This window comes from Lemur catta, chromosome 26, assembly GCF_020740605.2.
Source record: "Lemur catta isolate mLemCat1 chromosome 26, mLemCat1.pri, whole genome shotgun sequence".
In the NCBI taxonomy this organism is placed as follows: domain Eukaryota; kingdom Metazoa; phylum Chordata; class Mammalia; order Primates; family Lemuridae; genus Lemur; species Lemur catta.
In genome coordinates this window covers 8,128,757-8,154,349 of record NC_059153.1, presented here as the reverse complement: position 1 = coordinate 8,154,349, position 25,593 = coordinate 8,128,757, and the positions used below count along the sequence as shown (strand labels likewise).

General features: G+C 41.3%; 1 long non-coding RNA gene across 1 annotated transcript; it reads right to left on the bottom strand.

The window, feature by feature from the left end:
• Positions 1–409: 409 nt before the first annotated feature.
• LOC123627682 lies at positions 410–5,882 on the bottom strand. Its single transcript, XR_006731422.1, has 3 exons — positions 5,815–5,882; positions 5,369–5,439; positions 410–448 (listed from the first exon to the last, which is right to left on the bottom strand). It is a non-coding gene; the product is annotated as an uncharacterized LOC123627682 (long non-coding RNA).
• Positions 5,883–25,593: the final 19,711 nt, after the last annotated feature.

Genomic DNA, 25,593 nt, shown 5'->3' with positions numbered 1-25,593 from the left:
CCTTCGGTCCAGACGTTAACAAGGACATCTTAGCTGTAAAATGTCATTCACAGAGTCATTTATGAGAACATGTGTGACTGTATGTTTCAAATACCTACACAAGTCTACTGCCATTCACTTTTATTTAGATGCAATAAAATTAATAGCAAAAAATTATTTCAGAATTGATGCAGATTAAAAGAACAAAAGCTAGGCCGTATGAAGGAATACAAGAAAAGAAAACTAATTACAGGAAATGGTGGTTACATTTGAAACCACATACGTTAACTGGTGCCTTTATAACAGTATTTACGCATGGAAAAATCTCAGAGATATTCACTGATTTACCGCTTCTGCTATTTTCACGCGTTACAGTATAACTGACATTACTTTTTTGCTCTCGTGGAGCATTTTCAATAATACTCATACCATTTTCCTCTCTGAAACCTGCTGGCTTTGTTGTCTCCTCCTGTAAAAAAAAAAAAAAAAAAGAAACGCACTTCAGAACACATTGTATTTATTCTCTCACTCACCCACTCACTCAGTCAGATAATACACAGTCACTGTGTCTGCCAAATCATGGGCAACATTCTGGGACAAAGCGGAACATATAAACAGAAGGCAGATTCTGCCTGATATTCAAGCGGGACTTGAGATGTACGGAAGCAAATAAGAAGACAAATGGGTAAGTCACTAAGTCACCAGTTCGACAAACGGACTGAACAAAGTCTAGTGAGGGCACAAAGGAGCGAACAGTCCGTTCTAACTGGGAAACTCCAGAAACGCTACAAATAGAGGAATGGATTTTGAAGGGCACACAAAATACAGACCGAAGGTGTGAAGAATTTCTTGACATGTGAGATCAGCCCAAGGACAAGGAAGCAACCAGGCAAATAGGGGAAGCAAAATAATGTGGTAAAACTGCAAAACAGCTATAGGAAGCGGGATGGAGAGGGAAAACGGGAGAATCAGTCATGGAATGAGCATCCCCTCAATGAGGAGATGACTTACATCTTCACAAATATATTTTGAAAGGTCACCCAGGCAGCCATGGAAAGCTAAATGAACTTAGCAAGCGGGGGTGGGGGGCGGGAATCCAGAAAACAGTCTTCCAACATCATAAGTCAGAGAGTGAGTAAGCGTAATAAGATAGGAAAAATGGTGAGCAGGTAGAAGATACAGAACTTGGTGAATGACAGATTTGGCGACTGGGGGGAGGACTGGAGAGCTGGACTGTTCCTGCTTGAGTCTTTCACTGCTATTTATTCGGGGTTGTTTACTGGGGTGAAGAAGCCAGATGTCGGAGTATATTACGGACAGTCAGGAAGACTCAGACAAGGGTCAAGGACAGCTTCACCTGGCAATGCGTCAAAGCTGAGGACCCAGCGGACGTGATGCACAACACAGAGCTGGGTAAACACACTGGGCGTAGGAATCGGTAAGCTTACTCGGGAAAATTATCTGGAGTTATGAAGGTAAATATTTGAAAACCATACAAAAGTGGCAGAATTCAATAAGGCAAACATAGAAAGAACTCGCTAATTCTAGAAGGATAAGGAGAGGAGGGAAATAAGAGACGGGATGCAATTTTTCAATTACATAACTCAGTGTTTGATTCAAGGATATGAAATATACTTTTATTTATATACGCAAATATTTACTTCCAGAAAATTGCCGGGATATGCATGTTTAAATGAAATGAAACGAAATGGCTGAATTCTACAACACTGTTTCAAAATGCCAGTTCAAGAGGATTCCTTTGTAAAAATTTATCTGATAAGTGTTAAACTGTAGAAGACCTCCTTCTCCATTTGTGTGATTACAGAATTATTAGGCATCTTTAAGTGCTACTATAATGTAAAAAGGAAACATAATACTCTATGTTGAATTTCACGTGCTTTTCCTTCTGCCCCGGTAGGGGACATACTAATAGCTCTAATTTCCGCATTATGCCAGATAGGGTAGTAGTTAAGAGTGGGAGAGAGCATCTAGTATGAAGAAAAGTAAAGCCAGGACTATCCACGTTGAAGATTAAAAACCTTCAGGTACACCTACGACTGTCAAGGGGGACCCAATGTGCCTAGGAAGACAGAAGAATTTGACTGAAATGTCAAATGTACAGGGTTCCTCAGTTTCAGAGATGAATGACTGTACAGGCCAGGTGGAAAAACTGCAAATACGAAAGTTCACAAAGCTTCCCGGGAACAATATAAAGCGTGCCCTTGGCGGGAGATATTTTTAAAATTAAGAAATCATCGCCCAGAAATGATTTTCTATACTCCTTTGGAAACCATGCCTTCAGCATGTTTCTGTGATAAAAGGTAGTTTATGTGAGCAAGCAATCGACAATTCTGTTTACGTTCATGTGGCATGTGTACATACAGGTGGCCGTTAGGTACCGATATTATTGCCACAAGACAGATCAGAGTAACTCCAGAAAGAAATAATCGCTGCATTTATTTCTCTAAGAGGGTTGTGGCTCAAAATTGCTTTTCTGATTTCATCGAAATAGCTTGAGAACCTCCTGTATATACCGTCACATTTCAATTTTCGTTAACAAAGATATCCAATCAAAGGCTTATTTATTTCTCTCTCCTTATTCTCCATAAGATCTAAAACAGCTACCAAGATTATATCAAACAATAACATATACTACTCAGTTAAGTATCCAGAGACCAAACACTAACTTAGAAACCTTAAACAAGAAACAGAAGAGTCAAAACTTAATAACTCACTAATATAATCTGACAAGTCCGAAAGAGATAGCACTTTACATGATCTATGACACAGGTTTTACTTGACCCTCAGTTCTCTGATTTGTTCCCCTACATCTTCTCATTGGGAGAGGATTATGAGAGCTCATACAGACATCTTCCAAATATGACTCCGGTTACTGCTAATGCATTATTATGTAAGCATTATGATATCCATTAGATTATTTTCATAACAAGAATAACCTAGGAAAAATATTTCCCCAGGTAGTCTGAGCATTTTTGAAATAAGTAACATTAAGAAACTTACATTAATTTTGTGTTATATTTTGCAATGCGTTCACATGATTTATACTTCTGTGAATTATCTCTTGTCTCGGAATATGGAGAGTTTAGATTTTAGTAGTACCTTATGAACAAGTGTTGACATTGCAAATACTTCAAGTCACTGCTATCGTGGTTTGTCAAAAACCTAACGATAAATGATTGTACCCACTCAGGGCTTTGCAAGAATGGGAGAAATACACTGGAATAAACCCTGTTGGGCAATGATGGATGAATGAAAGGCACACATAGCTACTACACACAAAGCTGTAACTAAATATGGGGACAGAGAGGGAATGAAGGGACAGAGACTGAAGAAACGTCTTCTGCAAAAAAAATCTAGGTGGATGTAAAACCATTTCAAAAGGTGGGGGAGCATGGACGAACACCACAAACAAAAAGAAGAGATATTCCCAGTCTATGAGGTCTGAACATAAATCAAGGAAGAAAAGAAAAAAAATTCGGAGCAGAAAGATATATTAACAGACATTTCTGTTCGTAGCACATCCCTAATAATGATGCCTTTCCCTTGACAGTTGCTTTTTGTGTCTACTTCTATACATATGATTATATTGCTGTAAAACGAGACATTGAACTAGTGAAAAATCGTCACCTATAACTACCTGAAAGCTGAGAAAGAAAAACGGAAACAAAACTGTGCCATCAATTTCCACCTTGAGGAAAAATGGGGCATCAGAATTCTAAAAAGTAATGTGCAGCTTGTAATAATATCATGTCTTAAAGTTATCTTCAGAAAACCTCACTAGAAAGAGCACAGAGGGGAATACGGGCAGAATGGCTGACTACAGATATCGGGCACCGGATCCTACGAGGAAGAACAGAAAGTCTCAGATGGTAAGGCACACCCCAGGTGTAATTCTAAGGACACAGTGCCAGAACCCACCACAGATCCCACGGGAAGAAGTCGCAGGGCAGAACAGGAAGGAGCAACATTCTGGCAGAGAGAGACCCCGGAGGACCTGGGAGCCCCAGCGAAAGGGTGGGTGGGGAGGTTTGTTTTTCCTCCCCTCACACCTCTGGCAGTCTGCAGGCCCCCAAACTGTCAGACAGCCCCTCTGTCCTCAGGAGCCAAGCGCTGCTGCCCTCAGGGAACTGGGAGCTTCCTGAGCACAGAGCACAAGGCCACTGGCACCCTGGAGGTCCTTCTCCCTCCCCACAGACCACAGCCCACGTGGTGGGCACCATACTGCTTTCGCACCCATTGTGTGCCTCTGTGCTGCCCAGGGAGCTTCAGCCCTTCAGTTTCTCATTTCACTGGAACCCACACAAATGTGCTACACAACCCACTCAGACTGCAGCAGCCAGAGGGCACCAGTGAATCTCGGGGACCTGAGCGATCTCACAGCTGGCACATTCTGGGCAGGCTGCCTACATGTGAGAGGACAGCACCGAATCCCAGAAGGGCTCCTTGAGACACAGGTGTCAAGAATGACAGGTCTCATTCTTTTAGACCCTTCTCATCTTGCTCCTCCCTCCCTCTTCTGTCCACTGCTGCTGGCACAGCCCTGGTAGTTCCCGCAGATTTCATGCCTAGTGTAATCAGTGACATAACCAGGATGCTAACGTGTCACCTGACTTCTCCTCCGTCCAGGTACCACTGTGCAGCAGCTGCTTCTATCTAAGAGGTCAGGCCCTTCCAAGCTCCTTCCACAGTTGTTGCCTTACTATAAGTCATCAGCAGTTCCTACCTACCCTTGTAAAAAGCGCAGCAGCCACAAATATATTTAGTGCATTTTCTTTTTGAAAACAAATTCTACTCATCAAAATATCACTTATTAGAATTGTTATTATTATACTCCCACTTATTCACTATTCCCCACAATTTTCCATCTCCTGTTTCCTCAACATCTTGACTTGACTATCCAACATTATAAAATCTTCAGGTTTCAGGCACTATCTTTTTTAATTCCAGGTTCCAAAACATTCTACTCCAAACTCTTTTTCTTTCAATGTCATTAGACCATTCACACGTTCCCATGTACCATGCAATTTTACATTTGGCCACGGCTTGACCCAGAAGAATTCTTTAGCTTGCAGGTCAACATACTTCAAAGCCCAAATTTATTCTTTCCCAATTCTAAGCCTCATTTTTTATCCTACAGTATGATGGCCTCTTAAAAAAAATGCAGCAAACTAGAAGAATCATACTGTACAGGTGTAATGTACTTAGCACACCATTATTTTCTGACTTATAAGCGGAAACATGTAAGACCATCAGTCCTTATATGCAAATGGAGAGGTCAGACCATGACATCACAGCACCACTTATTTGATTTTAACATCACTCAGTGCTTAGGTTTCAACCCCATAACACCACCACCACCACACATTACCTCCGAATCTGAATCCCAAGGTGATGACTCTTCCTCTTCCTTTGGTCCAGATGTTAACAAGGACATCTTAGCTATAAAATGTCATTCACAGAGTCATTTATGAGAACATGTGTGACTGTATGTTTCAAATACCTACACAAGTCTACTGCCATTCATTTTTATTTAGATGAAATAAAAGTAATAGCAAAAAATTATTTCAGAATTGATACAGATTAAAAGAACAAAAGGTAGGCCATATGAAGGAAAACAGGAAAAGAAAAATAATTACAGGAAATGGTTGTTACATATGAAACCACATAGGTTAAGTGGTGCCTTTACAACAGTATTTACACATGGAAAAATCTCAGATATATTCACTGATTTATCGCTTCTGTTATTTTCACGTGTTAAAGTAAAAGTGACATTATTTTTTTGCTCTTGTTGAGCATTTTCCATAATATTCATACCATTTTCCTCTCTTAAACCTGGTGGCTTTCTTGTCTCCTCCTGTGAAAAAAAAAAAGAAATGCACTTCAGAACACATTGAATTTATTCACTCCCACACCCACTCACTCAGTCAGATAACACACAGTCACTGTGTCTTCCAAATCATGGGCAATATTGTGGGACAACGCAGAACATATAAAAAGAAGGCAGATTCTGCCTGATATACAAGTGGGACTTGAGATGTATGGAAACAAATAGGAAGACAAATGGGTAAGTCACTAAGTCACCAGTTCGACAAATGGACTGAAGAAAGTCTAGTGAGGGCACAAAGGAGAGAGCAGTCCGTTCTAACTGGGAAACTCCAGAAATGCTACAAAGAGAGGAATGGATTTTGAAAGGCACACAAAATAGAGACGGAAGGTGTGAAGAATTTCTTGACATGTGGGATCAGCACAAGGATAAGGAAGCAACCAGGCAAATAGGGGAAGCAAAATAATGTGGTAAAACAGCAAAACAGCTATAGGAAGCGGGATGGAGAGGGAAAATGGGAGAATCAGTCATGAAATGAGGATCCCCTCAATGAGAAGATGACTTACATCTTCACAAATATATTTTAAAAGGTCACCCAGGGAGCAATGGAAAGCTAAATGAACTTACCAAGTGAGGGTGGGGGGCGGGAGTCCAGAAAACAGGTTTCCAACATCGTAAGTCAGAGAGTGAGTAAGCATAATAAGATACGAAAAATGGTGAGCAGGGAGAAGATACAGAACTTGGTGAATGACAGAATTGGGACTGGGCGGAGGACTGGAGAGCTGATTGTTCCTGCTTGAGTCTTTCAGTGCTATTTATTCGGGGTTGTTTACTGGGGTGAAGAAGCCAGATGTCGGAGTATATTACGGACAGTCAGGAACCCTCAGACAAGGGACAAGGACAGCTTCACTTGGAAACGCGTCAAAGTTCAGGCACCCAGTGGACGTGATACACAACACAGAGCTGGGTAAACACACTGGGCGTAGGAATCGGTAAGCTTACTTGGGAAAATTATCTGGAGTTATGAAGGTAAATATTTGAAAACCATACAAAAGTGGTAGAATTCAATAAGGGAAACATAGAAAGAACTCGCTAATTCTAGAAGGATAAGGAGAAGAGGGAAATAAAAGATGGGATGCAATTTTTATATTACATAACTCAGTGTCTGATTCAAGGATATAAAATATACTTTTATTTATATACGCAAATATTTACTTCTAGAACGTTGCCGGGATATGCACGTTTAAATGAAACGAAATGAAATGGCTGAATTCTACAACACTGATTCAAAATGCCAGTTCAAGAGGATTCCTTTGTAAAAATTTATCTGATGAGTGTTAAACTGTAGAAGACCTCCTTCTCCATTTGTGTCATTACAGAATTAGGAGGCATCTTAAAATGCTACTATAATGTAAAAAGGAAACATAATACTCTATGTTGAATTTCACATGCTTTTCCTTCTGCCCCGGTAAAGGACATACTAATAGCTCTAATTTCCGCTTTATGCCGTATAGGGTAGTAGTTAAGAGTGGGAGAGAGCATCTAGTATGAAGAAAAGTAAAGCTAGGATTATCCACGTTGAAGATTAAAAACCTTCAGGTACACCTACGATTGTCAAGGGGGACCCAATGTGCCTAGGAAGACAGAAGAATTTGACTGAAATGTCAAATGTACAGGGTTCCTCAGTTTTAGAGATGAATGACTGTACAGGCCAGGTGGAACAACTGTGAATACGAAAGTTCACAAAGCTTCCAGGGAACAACATAAAGCGTGCCCTTAGCGGGAGATATTTTTAAAATTAAAAAATCATTGCCCAGAGATGATTTTCTATACTCCTTTGGAAACCATGCCTTCAGCATGTTTCTGTGATAAAAGGTAGTTTATGTGAGCTAGCAATCGACAATTCTGTTTACGTTCACGTGGCATGTGTACATACAGGTGGCCATTAGGTACCAATATTATTGCCACAAGATAGATCAGAGTAACTCCAGAAAGAAATAATCGCTGCACTTATTTCTCTAAGAGGGTTGTGGCTCAAAATTGCTTTTCTGATTTCATCGAAACAGATTGAGAATCTCCTGTATATAACCTCACATTTCAATTTCCGTTAACATAGATATCCAATCAAAGGCTTATTTATTTCTCTCTCCTTATTCTCCATAGGATCTAAAACAGCTACCAAGATTATCTCAAACAATAACATAAATTACTCAGGTAAGTATCGAGAGACCAAACACTAACTTAGAAACCTTAAACAAGAAACAGAAGAGTCAAAACTTAATAATTCATTAATAAAATCTGACAAGCCTGAAAGAGATAGCACTTTACATCATCTATGACACAGGATTTACTTGACCCTCAGTTCTCTGATTTGTTCCCCTATATTTTCTCATCAGGAGAGGATTATGAGAGCTCATACAGACATCTTCCAAATATCACTCCCTTTACTGCTAATGCATTATTATGTAAGCATTATGATATCCATTAGATTATGTTCATAACAAGAATATCCTAGGACAAACGTTTCCCCAGGTAGTCTGAGCGTTTTTGAAATAAGTAACATGTAGTAGCTTACATTAATTTTGTGTTATATTTTGTAATGCGTTCACGTGATTTATACTTCTGTGAATTATCTCTTCTCTGGGAATACGTGGGAGTTTAGATTTCAGTAGTACCTTATAAACAAGGGTCGACATTGCAAATACTTCAAGTCACTGCTATCGTGGTTTGTCAAAAAGCTAAAGAGAAATGATTGTACCCACTCAGGGCTTTGCAAGAAAGGGAGAAATACACTGGAATAAACCCTGTTGGGCAATGATGGATGAATGAAAGGCACACATAGCTACTACACACAAAGCTGTAATTAAATATGGGGACAGAGAGGGAATGAAGGGACAGAGACTGAAGAAACATCTTCTGCAAGAAAAATCTAGGTGGATGTAAAACCATTTCAAAAGGTGTGGGAGCATGGACAAACAACACAAACCAAAAGAAGAGATATTCCCAGTCTATGAGGTCTGAACATAAATCAAGGAAGAAAAGAAAAAAAATTCGGAGCAGAAAGATATATTAACAGACATTTCTGTTCGTAGCACATCCCTAATAATGACGTCTTTCCCTTGACAGTTGCTTTTTGTGTCTACTTCTATAGACTTTGATTTTATTGTTATAAAATGAGACATTCAAGCACTGAAAAATCCTCACCTACCACTACCTGAAAGGTGAGAAAGAAAAATGGAAACAAAACTGTGCCATCAATTTCCACCTTCAGGAAAAATGAGGAATCAGAATTCTAAAAAGTAATGTGCAGCTTGTAATGATATCATGTCTTAAAGATATCTTCAGAAACCCTCACTAGAAAGAGCACAGAGGGGAATACGGGCAGAATGACTGACTACAGATATCGGGCACCGGATCCTACGAGGAAGAACAGAAAGTCTCAGATGGTAAGGCACACCCCAGGTGTAATTCTAAGGACACGGTGCCAGAACCCACCACAGATCCCACGGGAAGAAGTGGCAGGGCAAACTGGAAGGAGCAAGATTCTGGCAGAGAGAGACCCGAGAGGACCTGGGTGCCCCACGGAAAGGGTAGGTGAGGAGGTTTGTTTTTCCTCCCCTCGCACCTCTGGCAGTCTGCAGGCCCCCAAACTGTCAGACAGCCCCTCTGTCCTCAGGAGCCCAAGCGCTGTTGCCCTCAGGGAACTGGGAGCTTCCTGAGCACAGAGCACAAGGCCGCTGGCACCCTGGAGGTCCTTCTCCCTCCCCACAGACCACAGCCCACGTGGTGGGCACCATACTGCTTGTGCACCCATTGTGTGCCTCTGTGCTGCCCAGGGAGCTTCAGCCCTTCAGTTTCTCATTTCACTGGAACGGACACAAATGTGCTACACAACCCACTCAGACTGCAGCAGCCAGAGGGCACCAGTGAATCTCGGGGACCTGAGCGATCTCACAGCTGGCACATTCTGGGCAGGCTGCCTACATGTGAGAGGACAGCACCGAATCCCAGAAGGGCTCCTTGAGACACAGGTGTCAAGAATGACAGGTCTCATTATTTTAGACCCTTCTCATCTTGCTCCTCCCTCCCTCTTCTGTCCACTGCTGCTGGCACAGCCCTGGCAGTTCCCGCAGATTTCATGCCTAGTGTAATCAGTGACATAACCAGGATGCTAACATGTCACCTGCCTTCTCCTCTGCCCAGGTACCACTGTGCAGCAGCTGCTTCTATCTAAGAGGTCAGGCCCTTCCAAGCTCTTTCCACAGTTGTTCCCTTAGTATAAGTCGTCAGTAGTTCCTACCTACCCTTATAAAAAGCACAGCAGCCACAAATATATTTAGTGCATTTTCTTTTTTTTTTTTTTTTTTTTTTTTTTTTTTTTTTGAGACAGAGTCTCACTTTGTTGCCCGGGCTAGAGTGAGTGCCGTGGCGTCAGCCTAGCTCACAGCAACCTCACACTCCTGGGCTTAAGCGATCCTACTGCCTCAGCCTCCCGAGTAGCTGGGACTACAGGCATGCGCCACCATGCCCGGCTAATTTTTTTTTTCTATATATATTTTAGTTGGCCAGATAATTTCTTTCTATTTTTAGTAGAGACAGGGTCTCGCTCAGGCTGGTCTCGAACTCCTGACCTCGAGCGATCCACCCGCCTCGGCCTCCCAGAATGCTAGGATTACAGGCGTGAGCCACCACGCCCGGCCCTGCATTTTCTTTTTGAAAACAAATTCTACTCATCAAAATATCACTAATTAGAATTGTTATTTTTATACTCCCACTTATTCACTATTCCATCTCCTGTTTCCTCAACATCTTGACTTGACTATCCAACATTTTAAAATCTTCAGGTTTCAGGCACTATCTTTTTTAATTCCAGCTTCCAAAAGATTCTACTCCAAACTCTTTCTCTTTCAATGTCGTTAGACCTTTAACACATTCCCATGTACCATGCAATTTTACATTTGGCCACGGCTTGACACGGAAGAATTCTTTAGCTTGTAGGTCAACATACTTCAAACCCAAATTTATTCTTTCCCAATTATAAGCCTCATTTTTTACCCTAAAGTATGGTGGCCTCTTAAAAAAAATGCAGCAAACTAGAAGAATTATATTGTACAGCTGTAATGTACTTAGCACACCAATATTTTCTGACTTATAAGCTGCAACTTATAAGAGGATCAGACCTTATATGCAAATGGAGGTCAGACCGTGACATCACACCACCCCTTCTTTGATTTTAACATCATTCAGTGCTTAGGTTTTAACCCCATAAGGACACCACCACCACCACACAATACCTCCGAATCCGAATCCCAAGGAGATGACTCTTCCTCTTCCTTTGGTCCAGATGTTAACAAGGACATCTTAGCTATAAAATGTCATTCACAGAGTCATTTATGAGAACATGTCTGACTGTATATCTCAAATACCTATACAAGTCTACTGCCATTCATTTTTATTTAGATGATATAAAAGTAATAGCAAAAAATTATTTCAGAATTGATGCAGATTAAAAGAACAAACGGTAGGCCATATGAAGGAAAACAGGAAAAGAAAAATAATTACAGGAAATGGTTGTTACATTTGAAACCACATACGTTAACTGGTGCCTTTAAAACAGTATTTACACATGGAAAAATCTCAGAGATATTCACTGATTTATCGCTTCTGCTATTTTCAAGTGTTACAGTAAGAGTGACATTATTTTTTTACTCTCGTGGAGCATTTTCCAAAATATTCATACCATTGTCCTCTCTGAAACCTGCTGGCTTTGTTGTGTCCTCCTGTGGAAAAAAAAAAAAAAAGAAATGCACTTCAGAACACATTGAATTAATTCTCTCACTAAGACACTCACTCAGTCAGATAACACACAGTCACAGTGTCTGCCAAATCATGGGCAATATTCTGGGACAAAGCGGAACATATAAATAGAAGGCAGATTCTGCCTGATATTGAAGCGGGACTTGAGATGTATGGAAGCAAATAAGAAGACAAATGGGTAAGTCACTAAGTCACCAGTTTGACAGATGTACTGAACAATGTCTAGTGAGGGCACAAAGGAGAAAACAGTCCGTTCTAACTGGGAAACACCAGAAATGCTACAAAGAGAGGAATGGATTTTGAAAGGCACACAAAATACAGACCGAAGGTGTGAAGAATTTCTTGACATGTGGGATCAGCACAAGGATAAGGAAGCAACCAGGCAAATAGGGGAAGCAAAATAATGTGGTAAAACTGCAAAATAGTTATAGGAAGCGCAATGGAGAGGGAAAACGGGAGAATCAGTCTGAACCACACCAGTCACGTGCCATGCTAGAACATCAACTATCCCCTTCATTTATTGAGGATCACCTCAATGAGGAGATGAGTTACATCTTCACAAATATATTTTAGAAAGGTCACCCAGGCAGCAATGGAAAGCTAAATGAACTTATCAAGCGGGGGTGGAGTGCGGGAGTCCACAAAACAGTCTGCCAACATCATAAGGCAGAGAGTGAGTAAGTGTAATAAGACAGGAAAAATGGTGAGCAGGTAGAAGATAAAGAACTTGGTGAACGACAGAATTGGGGACAAGGGGGAGGACTGGAGAGCTCGACTGTTCCTGCTTGAGTCTTTCACTGCTATTTATTCGTTGTTGTTTACTTGGGTGAAGAAGCCAGATGTCGGAGTATATTATGGACAGTCATGAAGAGTCAGATAAGGGTCAAGGACAGCTTCACCTAGCAATGTGTCAAAGTTGAGGCACCCAGTGGACGTGATACACAACACAGAGCTTGGTAAACACACTGGGCGTAGGAATCGGTAAGCTTACTCGGGAAAATTATCTGGAGTTATGAAGGTAAATATTTGAAAACCATACAAAAGTGGTAGAATTCAATAAGGCAAACATAGAAAGAACTCGCTAATTCTAGAAGGATAAGGAGAGGAGGGAAATGAAAGACGGGATGCAATTTTTCAATTACATAACTCAGTGTCTGATTCAAGGATATGAAATATACTTTTATTTATATACGCAAATATTTACTTCCACAAAATTGCCGGGATATCCATGTTTAAATGAAATGAAATGAAATGGCTGAATTCTACAACACTGATTCAAAATGCCAGTTCAAGAGGATTCCTTTGTAAAAATTTATCTGATGAGTGTTAAACAGTAGAAGACCTCCTTCTCCATTTGTGTGATTACAGAATTAGGAGGCATCTTTAAGTGCTACTATAATGTAAGAAGGAAACATAATACTCTATGTTGAATTTCACGTGCTTTTCCTTTTGCCCCGGTAGAGGACATACTAATAGCTCTAATTTCCGCTTTATGCCAGATAGGGTAGTAGTTAAGAGTGGGAGAGAGCATCTAGTATGAAGAAAAGTAAAGCCAGGACTATCCACGTTGAAGATTAAAAACCTTCAGGTACATCTACGACTGTCAAGGGGGACCAAATGTGCCTAGGAAGACAGAAGAATTTGACTGAAATGTCAAATGTACAGGGTTCCTCAGTTTCAGAGATGAATGACTGTACAGGCCAGGTGGAACAACTGTGAATACGAAAGTTCACAAAGCTTCCCGGGAACAATATAAAGCGTGCCCTTAGCGGGAGATATTTTTAAAATTAAAAAATCATCGCCCAGAGATGATTTTGTATACTCCTTTGGAAACCATGCTTTCAGCGTGTTTCTGTAATAAAAGGTAGTTTATGTGAGCAAGCAATCGACAATTCTGTTTACGTTCACGTGGCATGTGTACATACAGGTGGCCATTAGCTACCGATATTATTGCCACAAGACAGATCAGAGTAACTCCAGAAAGAAATAATCGCTGCACTGATTTCTCTAAGAGGGTTGTGGCTCAAAATTGCTTCTCTGATTTCATCGAAACAGACTGAGAACCTCCTGTATATAACCTCACATTTCAATTTTCGTTAACAAAGATATCCAATCAAAGGCTGATTTATTTCTCTCTCCTTATTCTCCAAAAGATCTAAAACAGCCACCAAGATTATATCAAACAATAAGATAAATTACTTAGGTAACTGATGGAATGACTGAACACTAAGTTGGACACGTTTACCAAGAAACAAAAGAGTCAAAACTACTTTGCATCACGTAGGACAGAGATTTTACTAGATTCAATACAAGACATCACTTTACTAAATTGAAAAGAAGTGAGGATTAAATTTTCCTTACTTCCCACATGGATTCTAATTGATGCTCACTAGGTGTACACATATGAGGACTAACATGTGATAATTTGAAACATTCATTTGAGTAGAACCTTAAATGATTCTCTTTTCTATATGCTAGCAACATTCAAATTATCCTCTTCTAGCAATTTTAAAATGCCCAGCTGATTAATGTTCATGACAATCATCTCAAACTCTCTTTCAGTCCTTCATTAACATCAGGGATATGTCATTCTGAAGAATCTTTTGCACTGACTGCCTCTCCTTTCTTAATTTGCATTTATTTTTATTTTTATTTATTTACTTTTTATTTCAGCTCATCATGGGGGTACATAAGTTCAGGTTATATACATTGTCCATGTCCCGCCCATCCCCCTGAGTAAGAGGCTCAAGCCTGTCCATTCTCCAGACAGTGTGCCTGGCACTCACCATGCAGTCATACCTCCATCCCCTCCCACCCCACCTCCCCAAGTCTTAATTTGCATTTAAAAGCATTTCCATCTAGCACTCTGGGAGGCCCAGGCTGGTGGATCCTCTGATCTCAGGAGTTCCAGACCAGCCTCAGCAAGAGCAAGACCCCCTCTCTACTAAAAATAGAGAGAAATTAGCAGGACAACTAAAAATATATAGGAAAAAACTAGCCAGGCATATTGGCGCATGCCTGTAGTCCCGGCCACTGGACAGGCTAAGGCAGGAGGATTGCTTGAGTCCAGGACGTTGAGGTTGCTGTGAGCTAGGCCGATGCCACGCCACTCTAGCCCGCTGTCTCAAAAAAAATAATAAAAATAAAAATAAAGAATAAAAGCATTTTCTCCATATTTTTTTAATGTGGAGAGATCCTGCTCTCAGTTAACTCCACTATTTCTGAGGTGTTTTTATACTAATCTGTCATATTGACGCTCTTATTCAATCATTACCTTTATCTTGCCCTTCGCACATGAATTCTTCCCCTTCATTCATTCCTCCATCCACATCTTTGTGGAGCAGCACTTTTGGGTTGCTTTCTAATTCTTTGCTCACACAGTGGCAGCCCTAAGAATTGTTTTCTCCCACCAAAGTTTATAAATCTCAATCCTGTACATCTCTCTCTCTTGTGATTACACTGGTTTCTATGATGACCTTGAGGCCATCCACTTCTTTCTAGGATCCTTGTCAGCATGATGAGGGTCAGGGGGTGGTATGTGAACAAAGCGTGGGGAAAAGAAGGGGTTTTTGTTGTTGTGGTTCCTTAAACTAACTTACCTCTGTGTGACCTTCCTCAGTTGAAGACATCAAGACAGGTTGCAGACCAGGGCCATGTGTGTCAACGAAACGAGCATGAAAGCCCTGGACTTTGACTGACGTCGGAAGGCTTTCAAGCACATCTCGATGATGAGAAATACCGTCCTGTAACATGGTTTCCTTTTCTGTTCCCACACCATTATATTTGCCTTTTAGTACTGCAAAAATAAAGAGTATATGAAAATATGTGTAATTAGTTAACAAGGAAGAACACAATATAGGCAGTCTTGAAATAGCTTACCACTTTTCGTGAGTTGCTGAGAAGTGGCCTTTGGCTTCGTCAATCCTGGTTGTGCAACATTCTAGAACGAAAAACAGAAGCCTTAATAAAAATGAGTATCAACATGGGTAACTCAAGTGTAATGTTCACCATTACCAGACGAATCAACACAACGTGCACAGATTGTGGAATCACTTGAATGTAGACCCAACACTCAATTCCGTCATTATTTAACACATATCTTCGTGTGGGGAGAGCGTTATGGGAGCTAATACAGATGTCCTCAAAATATTATCCCCCTCATCCCTACTTCATTACTATACAAACACTATGATCCATTTAGAGTATTTTCTTTTTTTTTTTTTTTGAGACAGAGTCTCGCTCCGTTGCCCGGGCTAGAGTGAGTGCTGTGACATCAGCCTCGCTCACAGCAACCTCAGACTCCTGGGCTTAAGCGATCCTCCTGCCTCAGCCTCCTGAGTAGCTGGGACTACAGGCATGGGTCACCATGGCCAGGTAGTTTTTTGTATATATATTTTTAGTTGGCCAGATAATTTCTTTCTATTTTTTTGGTAGAGACGGGGTCTCACTCTTGCTCAGGGTGGTCTCGAACTCCTGACCTCGAGCGATCCACCCGCCTCGGCCTCCCAGAGCTAGGATTACAGGCGTGAGCCACCGCGCCTGGCCTAGAATATTTTCTTAACCAGAATAACCTACGACAAAAATTTTCCGACATAGTTGAGAGCATTTCTGAAACAACTAACATTAAGGAACTTACAGTCATCATGTGTTATATTTTTACATCCATCCACGTGATTCATATTTGTATGAATTATCTCTTGCCCATGAATATGTGGGAGTTTAGTTTTTACTAGTACCTTACCTAAAAGGATGAAGATTAAAAGTAGTACAAGACACTTCTATCTTGTTTGACAAAAAGCCACAGAGAAATGATTGTGCCCACTCAGGTCTTTGCAAGAAAGAGAGAAATAAACATTAATAAAGCTCACATGGCACTGATGGAAGAAAGAAAGGCACACAAAGCTACTACAAAGAAACCTGTAACTAAATACGGAGGCAGAGAGGGAATGAAGAGACAGACACTGAAGAAACGTCTCCTGCAAGGAAAATTTAGGTGGGTGTAAAACCATTTCAAAAGCTGTGGGCACATGGATGAACACACAAACAAAAACAAGAAACATTTCCACTCAATTATGAACGTAAATCAAGAAAGAAAAGAAAAGACATTCAGCACAATAAGATCTATAACAGAGACTTCTGTTCATAGCACATCCACAATAATACTGACTAACATTTACGTGACAGTTACTTTTTGTCTCCACTTTGGTAGACTTTAATTTATTGCTACAAAATGAGGCATTCAAGTAGCGAAACATGGTCACATACCACTATCTGAAAGCTGTAAACTTATAAATACAAAAAGAGAAAAATAGAAACAGAAACATGCCATCAGTTTCTCCTCAGAGAAAAAAGAAAAAAATGGGTAATGAGAATACCAAACAGTAATCTGCGGCTTGTAAAGATATCATGTCTTAAAGATATCTTCAGAAACCCTCACTAGAAAGAGCACAGAGGGGAATACGGGCAGAATGGCTGACTACAGATATCGGGCACCGGATCCTACGAGGAAGAACAGAAAGTCTCAGATGGTAAGGCACACCCCAGGTGTAATTCTAAGGACACAGTGCCAGAACCCACCACAGATCCCACGGGAAGAAGTCGCACGGCAGAACAGGAAGGAGCAAGATTCTGGCAGAGAGAGACCCCAGAGGACCTGGGAGCCCCACGGAAAGGGTAGGTGGGGAGGTTTATTTTTCCTCCCCTCACACCTCTGGCAGTCTGCAGGCCCCCAAACTGTCAGACAGCCCCTCTGTCCTCAGGAGCCCAAGTGCTGCTGCCCTCAGCGATCTGGGAGCTTCCTGAGCACAGAGCACAAGGCCGCTGGCACCCTGGAGGTCCTTCTCCCTCCCCACAGACCACAGCCCACGTGGTGGGCACCATACTGCTTTCGCACCCATTGTGTGCCTCTGTGCTGCCCAGGGAACTTCAGCCTTTCAGTTTCTCATTTCACTGGAACCGACACAAATGTGCTACACAACCCACTCAGACTGCAGCAGCCAGAGGGCACCAGTGAATCTCGGGGACCTGAGCGATCTCACAGCTGGCACATTCTGGGCAGGCTGCCTACATGTGAGAGGACAGCACCGAATCCCAGAAGGGCTCCTTGAGACACAGCTGTCAAGAATGACAGGTCTCATTCTTTTAGACCCTTCTCATCTTGCTCCTCCCTCCCTCTTCTGTCCACCGCTGCTGGCACAGCCCTGGCAGTTCCTGCAGATTTCATGCCTAGTGTAATCAGTGACATAACCAGGATGCTAACATGTCACCTGCCTTCTCCTCTGCCCAGGTACCACTGTGCAGCAGCTGCTTCTATCTAAGAGGTCAGGCCCTTCCAAGCTCTTTCCACAGTTGTTCCCTTAGTATAAGTCGTCAGTAGTTCCTACCTACCCTTATAAAAAGCACAGCAGCCACAAATATATTTAGTGCATTTTCTTTTTTTTTTTTTTTTTTTTTTTTTTTTTTTTTGAGACAGAGTCTCACTTTGTTGCCCGGGCTAGAGTGAGTGCCGTGGCGTCAGCCTAGCTCACAGCAACCTCACACTCCTGGGCTTAAGCGATCCTACTGCCTCAGCCTCCCGAGTAGCTGGGACTACAGGCATGCGCCACCATGCCCGGCTAATTTTTTTTTTCTATATATATTTTAGTTGGCCAGATAATTTCTTTCTATTTTTAGTAGAGACAGGGTCTCGCTCAGGCTGGTCTCGAACTCCTGACCTCGAGCGATCCACCCGCCTCGGCCTCCCAGAATGCTAGGATTACAGGCGTGAGCCACCACGCCCGGCCCTGCATTTTCTTTTTGAAAACAAATTCTACTCATCAAAATATCACTAATTAGAATTGTTATTTTTATACTCCCACTTATTCACTATTCCATCTCCTGTTTCCTCAACATCTTGACTTGACTATCCAACATTTTAAAATCTTCAGGTTTCAGGCACTATCTTTTTTAATTCCAGCTTCCAAAAGATTCTACTCCAAACTCTTTCTCTTTCAATGTCGTTAGACCTTTAACACATTCCCATGTACCATGCAATTTTACATTTGGCCACGGCTTGACACGGAAGAATTCTTTAGCTTGTAGGTCAACATACTTCAAACCCAAATTTATTCTTTCCCAATTATAAGCCTCATTTTTTACCCTAAAGTATGGTGGCCTCTTAAAAAAAATGCAGCAAACTAGAAGAATTATATTGTACAGCTGTAATGTACTTAGCACACCAATATTTTCTGACTTATAAGCTGCAACTTATAAGAGGATCAGACCTTATATGCAAATGGAGGTCAGACCGTGACATCACACCACCCCTTCTTTGATTTTAACATCATTCAGTGCTTAGGTTTTAACCCCATAAGGACACCACCACCACCACACAATACCTCCGAATCCGAATCCCAAGGAGATGACTCTTCCTCTTCCTTTGGTCCAGATGTTAACAAGGACATCTTAGCTATAAAATGTCATTCACAGAGTCATTTATGAGAACATGTCTGACTGTATATCTCAAATACCTATACAAGTCTACTGCCATTCATTTTTATTTAGATGATATAAAAGTAATAGCAAAAAATTATTTCAGAATTGATGCAGATTAAAAGAACAAACGGTAGGCCATATGAAGGAAAACAGGAAAAGAAAAATAATTACAGGAAATGGTTGTTACATTTGAAACCACATACGTTAACTGGTGCCTTTAAAACAGTATTTACACATGGAAAAATCTCAGAGATATTCACTGATTTATCGCTTCTGCTATTTTCAAGTGTTACAGTAAGAGTGACATTATTTTTTTACTCTCGTGGAGCATTTTCCAAAATATTCATACCATTGTCCTCTCTGAAACCTGCTGGCTTTGTTGTGTCCTCCTGTGGAAAAAAAAAAAAAAAGAAATGCACTTCAGAACACATTGAATTAATTCTCTCACTAAGACACTCACTCAGTCAGATAACACACAGTCACAGTGTCTGCCAAATCATGGGCAATATTCTGGGACAAAGCGGAACATATAAATAGAAGGCAGATTCTGCCTGATATTGAAGCGGGACTTGAGATGTATGGAAGCAAATAAGAAGACAAATGGGTAAGTCACTAAGTCACCAGTTTGACAGATGTACTGAACAATGTCTAGTGAGGGCACAAAGGAGAAAACAGTCCGTTCTAACTGGGAAACACCAGAAATGCTACAAAGAGAGGAATGGATTTTGAAAGGCACACAAAATACAGACCGAAGGTGTGAAGAATTTCTTGACATGTGGGATCAGCACAAGGATAAGGAAGCAACCAGGCAAATAGGGGAAGCAAAATAATGTGGTAAAACTGCAAAATAGTTATAGGAAGCGCAATGGAGAGGGAAAACGGGAGAATCAGTCTGAACCACACCAGTCACGTGCCATGCTAGAACATCAACTATCCCCTTCATTTATTGAGGATCACCTCAATGAGGAGATGAGTTACATCTTCACAAATATATTTTAGAAAGGTCACCCAGGCAGCAATGGAAAGCTAAATGAACTTATCAAGCGGGGGTGGAGTGCGGGAGTCCACAAAACAGTCTGCCAACATCATAAGGCAGAGAGTGAGTAAGTGTAATAAGACAGGAAAAATGGTGAGCAGGTAGAAGATAAAGAACTTGGTGAACGACAGAATTGGGGACAAGGGGGAGGACTGGAGAGCTCGACTGTTCCTGCTTGAGTCTTTCACTGCTATTTATTCGTTGTTGTTTACTTGGGTGAAGAAGCCAGATGTCGGAGTATATTATGGACAGTCATGAAGAGTCAGATAAGGGTCAAGGACAGCTTCACCTAGCAATGTGTCAAAGTTGAGGCACCCAGTGGACGTGATACACAACACAGAGCTTGGTAAACACACTGGGCGTAGGAATCGGTAAGCTTACTCGGGAAAATTATCTGGAGTTATGAAGGTAAATATTTGAAAACCATACAAAAGTGGTAGAATTCAATAAGGCAAACATAGAAAGAACTCGCTAATTCTAGAAGGATAAGGAGAGGAGGGAAATGAAAGACGGGATGCAATTTTTCAATTACATAACTCAGTGTCTGATTCAAGGATATGAAATATACTTTTATTTATATACGCAAATATTTACTTCCACAAAATTGCCGGGATATCCATGTTTAAATGAAATGAAATGAAATGGCTGAATTCTACAACACTGATTCAAAATGCCAGTTCAAGAGGATTCCTTTGTAAAAATTTATCTGATGAGTGTTAAACAGTAGAAGACCTCCTTCTCCATTTGTGTGATTACAGAATTAGGAGGCATCTTTAAGTGCTACTATAATGTAAGAAGGAAACATAATACTCTATGTTGAATTTCACGTGCTTTTCCTTTTGCCCCGGTAGAGGACATACTAATAGCTCTAATTTCCGCTTTATGCCAGATAGGGTAGTAGTTAAGAGTGGGAGAGAGCATCTAGTATGAAGAAAAGTAAAGCCAGGACTATCCACGTTGAAGATTAAAAACCTTCAGGTACATCTACGACTGTCAAGGGGGACCAAATGTGCCTAGGAAGACAGAAGAATTTGACTGAAATGTCAAATGTACAGGGTTCCTCAGTTTCAGAGATGAATGACTGTACAGGCCAGGTGGAACAACTGTGAATACGAAAGTTCACAAAGCTTCCCGGGAACAATATAAAGCGTGCCCTTAGCGGGAGATATTTTTAAAATTAAAAAATCATCGCCCAGAGATGATTTTGTATACTCCTTTGGAAACCATGCTTTCAGCGTGTTTCTGTAATAAAAGGTAGTTTATGTGAGCAAGCAATCGACAATTCTGTTTACGTTCACGTGGCATGTGTACATACAGGTGGCCATTAGCTACCGATATTATTGCCACAAGACAGATCAGAGTAACTCCAGAAAGAAATAATCGCTGCACTGATTTCTCTAAGAGGGTTGTGGCTCAAAATTGCTTCTCTGATTTCATCGAAACAGACTGAGAACCTCCTGTATATAACCTCACATTTCAATTTTCGTTAACAAAGATATCCAATCAAAGGCTGATTTATTTCTCTCTCCTTATTCTCCAAAAGATCTAAAACAGCCACCAAGATTATATCAAACAATAAGATAAATTACTTAGGTAACTGATGGAATGACTGAACACTAAGTTGGACACGTTTACCAAGAAACAAAAGAGTCAAAACTACTTTGCATCACGTAGGACAGAGATTTTACTAGATTCAATACAAGACATCACTTTACTAAATTGAAAAGAAGTGAGGATTAAATTTTCCTTACTTCCCACATGGATTCTAATTGATGCTCACTAGGTGTACACATATGAGGACTAACATGTGATAATTTGAAACATTCATTTGAGTAGAACCTTAAATGATTCTCTTTTCTATATGCTAGCAACATTCAAATTATCCTCTTCTAGCAATTTTAAAATGCCCAGCTGATTAATGTTCATGACAATCATCTCAAACTCTCTTTCAGTCCTTCATTAACATCAGGGATATGTCATTCTGAAGAATCTTTTGCACTGACTGCCTCTCCTTTCTTAATTTGCATTTATTTTTATTTTTATTTATTTACTTTTTATTTCAGCTCATCATGGGGGTACATAAGTTCAGGTTATATACATTGTCCATGTCCCGCCCATCCCCCTGAGTAAGAGGCTCAAGCCTGTCCATTCTCCAGACAGTGTGCCTGGCACTCACCATGCAGTCATACCTCCATCCCCTCCCACCCCACCTCCCCAAGTCTTAATTTGCATTTAAAAGCATTTCCATCTAGCACTCTGGGAGGCCCAGGCTGGTGGATCCTCTGATCTCAGGAGTTCCAGACCAGCCTCAGCAAGAGCAAGACCCCCTCTCTACTAAAAATAGAGAGAAATTAGCAGGACAACTAAAAATATATAGGAAAAAACTAGCCAGGCATATTGGCGCATGCCTGTAGTCCCGGCCACTGGACAGGCTAAGGCAGGAGGATTGCTTGAGTCCAGGACGTTGAGGTTGCTGTGAGCTAGGCCGATGCCACGCCACTCTAGCCCGCTGTCTCAAAAAAAATAATAAAAATAAAAATAAAGAATAAAAGCATTTTCTCCATATTTTTTTAATGTGGAGAGATCCTGCTCTCAGTTAACTCCACTATTTCTGAGGTGTTTTTATACTAATCTGTCATATTGACGCTCTTATTCAATCATTACCTTTATCTTGCCCTTCGCACATGAATTCTTCCCCTTCATTCATTCCTCCATCCACATCTTTGTGGAGCAGCACTTTTGGGTTGCTTTCTAATTCTTTGCTCACACAGTGGCAGCCCTAAGAATTGTTTTCTCCCACCAAAGTTTATAAATCTCAATCCTGTACATCTCTCTCTCTTGTGATTACACTGGTTTCTATGATGACCTTGAGGCCATCCACTTCTTTCTAGGATCCTTGTCAGCATGATGAGGGTCAGGGGGTGGTATGTGAACAAAGCGTGGGGAAAAGAAGGGGTTTTTGTTGTTGTGGTTCCTTAAACTAACTTACCTCTGTGTGACCTTCCTCAGTTGAAGACATCAAGACAGGTTGCAGACCAGGGCCATGTGTGTCAACGAAACGAGCATGAAAGCCCTGGACTTTGACTGACGTCGGAAGGCTTTCAAGCACATCTCGATGATGAGAAATACCGTCCTGTAACATGGTTTCCTTTTCTGTTCCCACACCATTATATTTGCCTTTTAGTACTGCAAAAATAAAGAGTATATGAAAATATGTGTAATTAGTTAACAAGGAAGAACACAATATAGGCAGTCTTGAAATAGCTTACCACTTTTCGTGAGTTGCTGAGAAGTGGCCTTTGGCTTCGTCAATCCTGGTTGTGCAACATTCTAGAACGAAAAACAGAAGCCTTAATAAAAATGAGTATCAACATGGGTAACTCAAGTGTAATGTTCACCATTACCAGACGAATCAACACAACGTGCACAGATTGTGGAATCACTTGAATGTAGACCCAACACTCAATTCCGTCATTATTTAACACATATCTTCGTGTGGGGAGAGCGTTATGGGAGCTAATACAGATGTCCTCAAAATATTATCCCCCTCATCCCTACTTCATTACTATACAAACACTATGATCCATTTAGAGTATTTTCTTTTTTTTTTTTTTTGAGACAGAGTCTCGCTCCGTTGCCCGGGCTAGAGTGAGTGCTGTGACATCAGCCTCGCTCACAGCAACCTCAGACTCCTGGGCTTAAGCGATCCTCCTGCCTCAGCCTCCTGAGTAGCTGGGACTACAGGCATGGGTCACCATGGCCAGGTAGTTTTTTGTATATATATTTTTAGTTGGCCAGATAATTTCTTTCTATTTTTTTGGTAGAGACGGGGTCTCACTCTTGCTCAGGGTGGTCTCGAACTCCTGACCTCGAGCGATCCACCCGCCTCGGCCTCCCAGAGCTAGGATTACAGGCGTGAGCCACCGCGCCTGGCCTAGAATATTTTCTTAACCAGAATAACCTACGACAAAAATTTTCCGACATAGTTGAGAGCATTTCTGAAACAACTAACATTAAGGAACTTACAGTCATCATGTGTTATATTTTTACATCCATCCACGTGATTCATATTTGTATGAATTATCTCTTGCCCATGAATATGTGGGAGTTTAGTTTTTACTAGTACCTTACCTAAAAGGATGAAGATTAAAAGTAGTACAAGACACTTCTATCTTGTTTGACAAAAAGCCACAGAGAAATGATTGTGCCCACTCAGGTCTTTGCAAGAAAGAGAGAAATAAACATTAATAAAGCTCACATGGCACTGATGGAAGAAAGAAAGGCACACAAAGCTACTACAAAGAAACCTGTAACTAAATACGGAGGCAGAGAGGGAATGAAGAGACAGACACTGAAGAAACGTCTCCTGCAAGGAAAATTTAGGTGGGTGTAAAACCATTTCAAAAGCTGTGGGCACATGGATGAACACACAAACAAAAACAAGAAACATTTCCACTCAATTATGAACGTAAATCAAGAAAGAAAAGAAAAGACATTCAGCACAATAAGATCTATAACAGAGACTTCTGTTCATAGCACATCCACAATAATACTGACTAACATTTACGTGACAGTTACTTTTTGTCTCCACTTTGGTAGACTTTAATTTATTGCTACAAAATGAGGCATTCAAGTAGCGAAACATGGTCACATACCACTATCTGAAAGCTGTAAACTTATAAATACAAAAAGAGAAAAATAGAAACAGAAACATGCCATCAGTTTCTCCTCAGAGAAAAAAGAAAAAAATGGGTAATGAGAATACCAAACAGTAATCTGCGGCTTGTAAAGATATCATGTCTTAAAGATATCTTCAGAAACCCTCACTAGAAAGAGCACAGAGGGGAATACGGGCAGAATGGCTGACTACAGATATCGGGCACCGGATCCTACGAGGAAGAACAGAAAGTCTCAGATGGTAAGGCACACCCCAGGTGTAATTCTAAGGACACAGTGCCAGAACCCACCACAGATCCCACGGGAAGAAGTCGCACGGCAGAACAGGAAGGAGCAAGATTCTGGCAGAGAGAGACCCCAGAGGACCTGGGAGCCCCACGGAAAGGGTAGGTGGGGAGGTTTATTTTTCCTCCCCTCACACCTCTGGCAGTCTGCAGGCCCCCAAACTGTCAGACAGCCCCTCTGTCCTCAGGAGCCCAAGTGCTGCTGCCCTCAGCGATCTGGGAGCTTCCTGAGCACAGAGCACAAGGCCGCTGGCACCCTGGAGGTCCTTCTCCCTCCCCACAGACCACAGCCCACGTGGTGGGCACCATACTGCTTTCGCACCCATTGTGTGCCTCTGTGCTGCCCAGGGAACTTCAGCCTTTCAGTTTCTCATTTCACTGGAACCGACACAAATGTGCTACACAACCCACTCAGACTGCAGCAGCCAGAGGGCACCAGTGAATCTCGGGGACCTGAGCGATCTCACAGCTGGCACATTCTG